Source organism: Sciurus vulgaris (genome assembly GCF_902686455.1).
Source record: "Sciurus vulgaris genome assembly, chromosome: 2".
NCBI lineage: Eukaryota > Metazoa > Chordata > Mammalia > Rodentia > Sciuridae > Sciurus > Sciurus vulgaris.
In genome coordinates, this window is record NC_136462.1 from 129,342,523 (window position 1) to 129,348,523 (window position 6,001).

Here is a 6,001-nt window from a genome sequence, read left to right on the forward strand (position 1 = left end):
GGGCTGCCTTCCTCTGCAACGTTCCCAGGGTCCTGGACCTACCTCCTGGGCCTGGGAGCCTCACACTACGCAGATGAGTCTCCTTAGGCTGCCCCTCCTCAGAGAATCTGCCTGCAGTCCAGGAACCTTCACTCCACCCCTAAGTGTGTCTCTGTGCGGCTCTTTCACCAAGAAGCCTCCTAGGTCCTGGGACCCTGCTCTGCACCTAATCGCCTGGCTATGCAGCCCCTCCTCTGAGCAGCCACCTGGAGCCCCATACAGTTGCTCTGAGTCCCAGTGACCCGCCGCATGTCTCTTCCTCCGGACGGCCACCCAGTGTTCCAGTGCAGTCGCTAGGAGTCCAAGCAACTCACTGCGTGCCTCCTCCTCCCAACAACTGCCCGTAGCACTGGTGCAGTCACTCCGAGTCCAAGTGACCCGCCCCGTTCCTCCTCCTCCTCTGGGCAGCCCCCCGGTGTTCAGGAGCGGTCGCTTTGAGTCCAAACATCTCACCACTCACCTCCTCCTCTGAGCAGCTGCCCGGAGCTCTGATGCAGTCACTCTGAGTCCCAGCAACCCGCCGCCCTCCTCCTCCTCCTCTGGGCAGCACCCCCCCCCCGTGTTCAGAAGCGGTTGCTCTGAGTCCAAACAGCTCGCTGTGTAGCTCCTCCTCTGGGCCACTGCCTGGAGCCCCAGTGATTACTCCGAGTCCAAGCGCTGTGCTGAGCAGCCTCCTCTACGATGCTCCCAGTTGTCAGAGTTCACTGCTCCAGCGGTGGGAGGGGTGTCTCGTTGGGCAACTCTACTTCACAAAGTTCCCTGCGTTCCAGGACTACCGCCCCATCCGGGATGCCTTCCCAATGGGAGAGACTCCCCCGGCTGCTTTGAGTTGGTCCCAAGTCTCTCAATATCTCTCCTCTTTTGAATCCTGAGTCCTGGAGCAACATGAAACGCAGCCACCCTCTAGTCCGCCATCTTGAAACCTCTGTCCATTAGATCTTGAATATCCTACATAGTTTACTCTTTGTGCCGTTAGGTTTTCATCTCACCATGTTCCGTGCCACGATGTAAAACACTTTTCTATTGTTTCTATGTATTTGAGTTTTTTTTTTCTTTTTTTTTAAGATTCCACAAGGAAGCAAGTTCATATGGTATTTTTCTTTCTGTTTGGTTTATTTCAGTTAATATAATATCCCCCAAGTTGATCCATGTTGTTGTAAATAGCAGAATCTCCCTTTTAAGGCTGAAAAATATTCCACTAAAATATATAAACCTATATTTCACAATTTATTTAACCATTTTATCTGCCAGTGAACACTTTGGCTGTTTCCAAGTTTTGGCTATTATGAATAATGCTGCAAAGAACATGGAAGAAAATGTTGTACATAAGGAAACACTATCAACTGAGTAAAAAGTCATCTAATGGAATGGGCAATATAGTTGCAAATGATGTATTAGTAAAGAATTAAAGTTTACAATATATAAACTCTAAAATTCAACAACTAAATACAATCTGACTAAATATTTAAATACAAAATATTTAAATACATTTCTTTAAAGAAATACGTGAATGACTAAAAAGCACACAAAAAGATACTCAGCATCAATAACCATTATGGAAATGCAAATCAAACCACACTAATATACAGCCTCAAAGTCATTAGGGTAGGTACTATCAAAGAAGCAGAAAATTAAAAATGTTGGCAAGGATGCAATGAGATTGGAATCTTTGTGCACCATTGGTAAGAATGTATGATGACACAACTACTGTGGAAAGAGTATGGTAATTCCTCAAAATTTTAACAATAGGTTAACTGTATGATTCAGTAATTTCACTCTGAGGGAATTTAATAAAAAGAACAGAAAGCAGGGCCTCAAGGAGGTATTTGTGACTCATGTTCATAGTAGCAGTATTCAGAACTGGTAAAATGTAGAAGCAACCAAAGTGAAAATAGGTGGAATAATAAGTAAAATGTGGTCTAGCCATAAAATGTACTATTCAGTCTTGTCAAGAAAGAAAATTCTGACATATACTTACAACACAGATACATATTGAGACTATTACACTAAATGTAATAAACAAAAAGATAAATGCTATGTTTCCACTTAAAGGAAATAACTGTGATGATGGTAGTTATGGTTATATAACAATATAAGAGTATTTAATAATACTAACATGTACACTTAAAAATTGTTAGAGTTGTAAATTCTACATGTATTTTATCACAATAAAATTAGGGGAAAATAAAATGTAAAGGATTCATTCACATGAATAGAAAGAAAAACAGAGTGGCTCACATATACAATACCCATAATATACACTGTGCAAGTGCTGAACCCCAAGATTTGTTTAATGAAAATGTATGACTGTTGCCAGTCAAGCAATAAAGATTGTACTATTTTACCCCACAATTAGATGTACCTAGCTGTCCAATCCATTACTTTAACCTATGTAATCAGAGGAAATGAATGGTTATAGATTGGCTCGTAGGAAGGCACTGGTTTAGGTTAACAGAAGTGGAAGTTGAATGTGTCACTCAGCTGAGGAAAACTGAACATAAACTGGATTCTCTGGGGTCTGTACTAGATATCACTCCAGTGCTTGCTGATGTGTCCAGAAAGAAGGCAGAAAATCGAGCAGCTAAGCCAGCATCAGGGTCAGTGGAGGTGGAAGTTGAGAGTGTCATTCAACTCAGGAGATTTGGAGACAAACTGAATTTCTGTCAGAAACTTCTAGATTTGATTTCCAAACTTTTCAGTTTAGTAACATGACTGCTTGAAAAGCTTTGCATGAAGACAGTCCTTTAAGAAGGAAGTGCCCCAGTAGGTCCAATTTCATCAGAGAGACTGCATTGTAATTGAAAGAAATGTGAAAGAACATTCAATTCCTTTTGGATGTCTTTGGAAAGGGAAGACAGACAAGTCAAAAGATGAATTTCTGTAGGAAGTTTCCCAGGAATCATTCTTTGGGATGTGAGACTGTTGTAAAACTACATTTTATTTAAAAACAAGAATGGAAGAGCCTTAAAAATAGGCAAGTTATTATTAATGCAATGAAAGAATTACTGTTGGTAGATAGTGCACTAGAAGAAATGTTAAAGATGGTTTTTTAGGCAGAAGGCATATAATACCAGAAGGAAACTGCCAGTTAAGCAAAAAATGGTAACTATGAAAATAAATTCAACAGATTTTATTAAATATTTTAACCTAAAACACAGCTGAAAGGTAGAAGTAACCCAAGGATCTATCAGTTGATGAATGGATTAAAAAAATGCCATATACATACAATGGAATATTATTCAACCATAAAAAAGAAGGAAATCTTTTAATATGCTATAATGGATGATTTGTAAGGACTTATACTAAGTTGAATAAGCTGGCCACAAAAGACAAATACTTCTTTACTCTACTCATGTGCAACCTAGACCAGTCAAATTAGCAAATTAAAAAAGAATGGCAGGTACCAGGGAGAGGTGGGTAATAGAGGGAGATAATAATAAATGGGTACAGAATTTCAGTTTTCAAGGTTAAAAGAGTGCTTAGTCTTTGGAACTCACCATTTTGGGGAGTGATCTCTAGTCTCCCTCCCCTTTTCTCAGAAGGCCTACGTTTCTCTGCCATTTGAGTGCTGGAAGATTCGCAGGGAGAATACCAGGCACCCTGAAAGCCAAGAAATGGACCCACCTCCTGAGCCCTAACTCCTCTGGGAAATAGAAACAGGGTCTCACACCTCCTACCTCTGGTGTATCAGGGCTCACTGAAACCCAGATCCGTAAGTTTGAAGCTAGGTCCATCTGGGCCTGTCTGAGACTAGCAAGGACTTGCCTGGGGTCAGTAAACCAATGGAAATTCACAAACTGGGAGCACTTTGTCTAGGGGAACATAGCTGGAGAGGCTGCAGAGAGCCCAGTTCTCCCCAGTCCTTTAAGTCCTGTGGCTGGTAAGGGCTGAGAGGGGCCAGCTACAGTGGGTTGGAAGGTTGAAAAGTTGGGTGGTGAGGACACTTGGCTCTGGGAAAACTGCTGAGTCCCTGTACCAACCACATCAGTGGGTCCTTCCAATCCCCAGTGCCTGACCCGGTCAACCACTCTGCCTACTAGGCCCGCAGCTTCGCCACTGGTCCATAGCCCAGGCTGCCAGGCCACGGCTTTGCTGCCGGGCCTGCCCAGCTTAGCACATAGCTTCATCACTCCCCTGTAGAACCCACTGCCCAGCCCTGATCCACCTGGTCTAGGTCTGCCAGACTTGGCCAGCTTCTCACCACCCACGCCCACTCAGCTTGCCACTTCACCATCTGGCCTGCTTGGCCTACACTGGTTGGATCCAGCCAACAAACTGCTATACCACCCTGACCCAGATAGTGCTCCTCTGCCCAGCTCTAGTCCAGCTTGCCCAGCTCACCACTGTGCTGCCAGGCCCACCTGGACAAGTCAGCTGTTTCACTACCCAGCCTGCCCAGCTTGCTACTTAACTGCCTGGCCATCTGACAGGTCACTGTACCATCTGGCCCAACTACCTGCTTGGTCACCTGGCCACAGCCCAGCTTGCCCAACAAGCTAATTCACCACCCACCTCCCCCACCCAGCAGCTTTGCCACCTGGTCCACAGTCTGGCCCAACCATGCTAATCTCCCCAAAAGGGAAACTGGGAAGTCTTAAATCTCAGTCTTCACAATAAAAAAGAAGGACTGAACAGCCTATGAATCATACTCTCACACTTATTTAATTCTCAAGAAGAAACAAAATCAATTGGGTACAGACAGCAAACACCTATGCTTACTATTTTGTCCACTACAGTGGAAACAACTCCTTAATTTCTTAACATTTCACCAAGATTGTTCCTTTTTTTTTTGAGATATAATTTTTTTCACTCTCTTATTTTGAGGATTATGTTTTTTATTTAGTATATTTTGATTTTGTCTTGTATAGTTGTTGCCACTGCTCTATGTCCCTTGTCTCTGTTTGCTTTTGTTCTATTGCTGACAGCCAAATTCCATTCTCTCCCTCCTCCTTTATATTATATTTTTTCTTTCCCTTTCTCACTAATAAAATATCCTAAGTTACCACGGCATTTGGGCTATTAACCCTTTGAAATTGAAAATACTTTTCTACCCTCCTATCTTATCTTCTTTCCTCATATTAAACTCTATCCTTATCACCTCTTAATACTAACTGATATATATAATGCCCCTATCACCAATGCCAGAGCAATAATTAATATGGTAGAATTCGTAGACAACACCTATCATTTGATTTTAAGCCAGATATAATTCATGATTATTTACTGTTTTTACTAATGGAAATTGCTGATCCTATTTCTGAATATTGTACCAATTAAGACTGTAGATCTCAAAATAGGAACTAAGTACCTAGTCTACTGTTGTATATTGTTTGCATAGACTGTTGCTCTCACTGGACTCCCCAGCCCCAATCTGTGAGGTACTTAGTAACTTAGAAGGATACTATAAACTTATAAGGTAGAAACTACAGCTTCAGATCCATTCAGAGAGATGGGTAGATACATAAATAATATGGAAAAGCAAGGGAATAAACTGTCCCAAATAACACAGAACACCTCAACAATAGACTCCTTTGACACCACAGTGGAGGAAATATCAGAAATGGAATTCAGAAATCTCATGGTTAAACTTATCTACCTAAGATGTAAAAAGATGACATAAGAAATGAAATCAGGGGGCTGGAATTGTAGCTCAGTGGTAGAGCACTTGCTGAGCACATGTGAGGCACTGGGTTGAATCCTCAGCACCACATAAAAATAAATAAATAAAGATAATAAATCAAGATATTGTGTCCATCTACAACTATATATATATGTCTACATATCTAAAATACATATATATATACACACACACACATATACGTATATATATCCATGTTAGAAAAAGAAATAAAATCAGAGTGAAGAATACAAGAAGGAAATAGAGATCTTGAAGAAGAATCAGTCAGAAATCCTCAAAAATGAAGGAATAAGTAAACCAAATTAAAAATTCATTGGAAAGCAT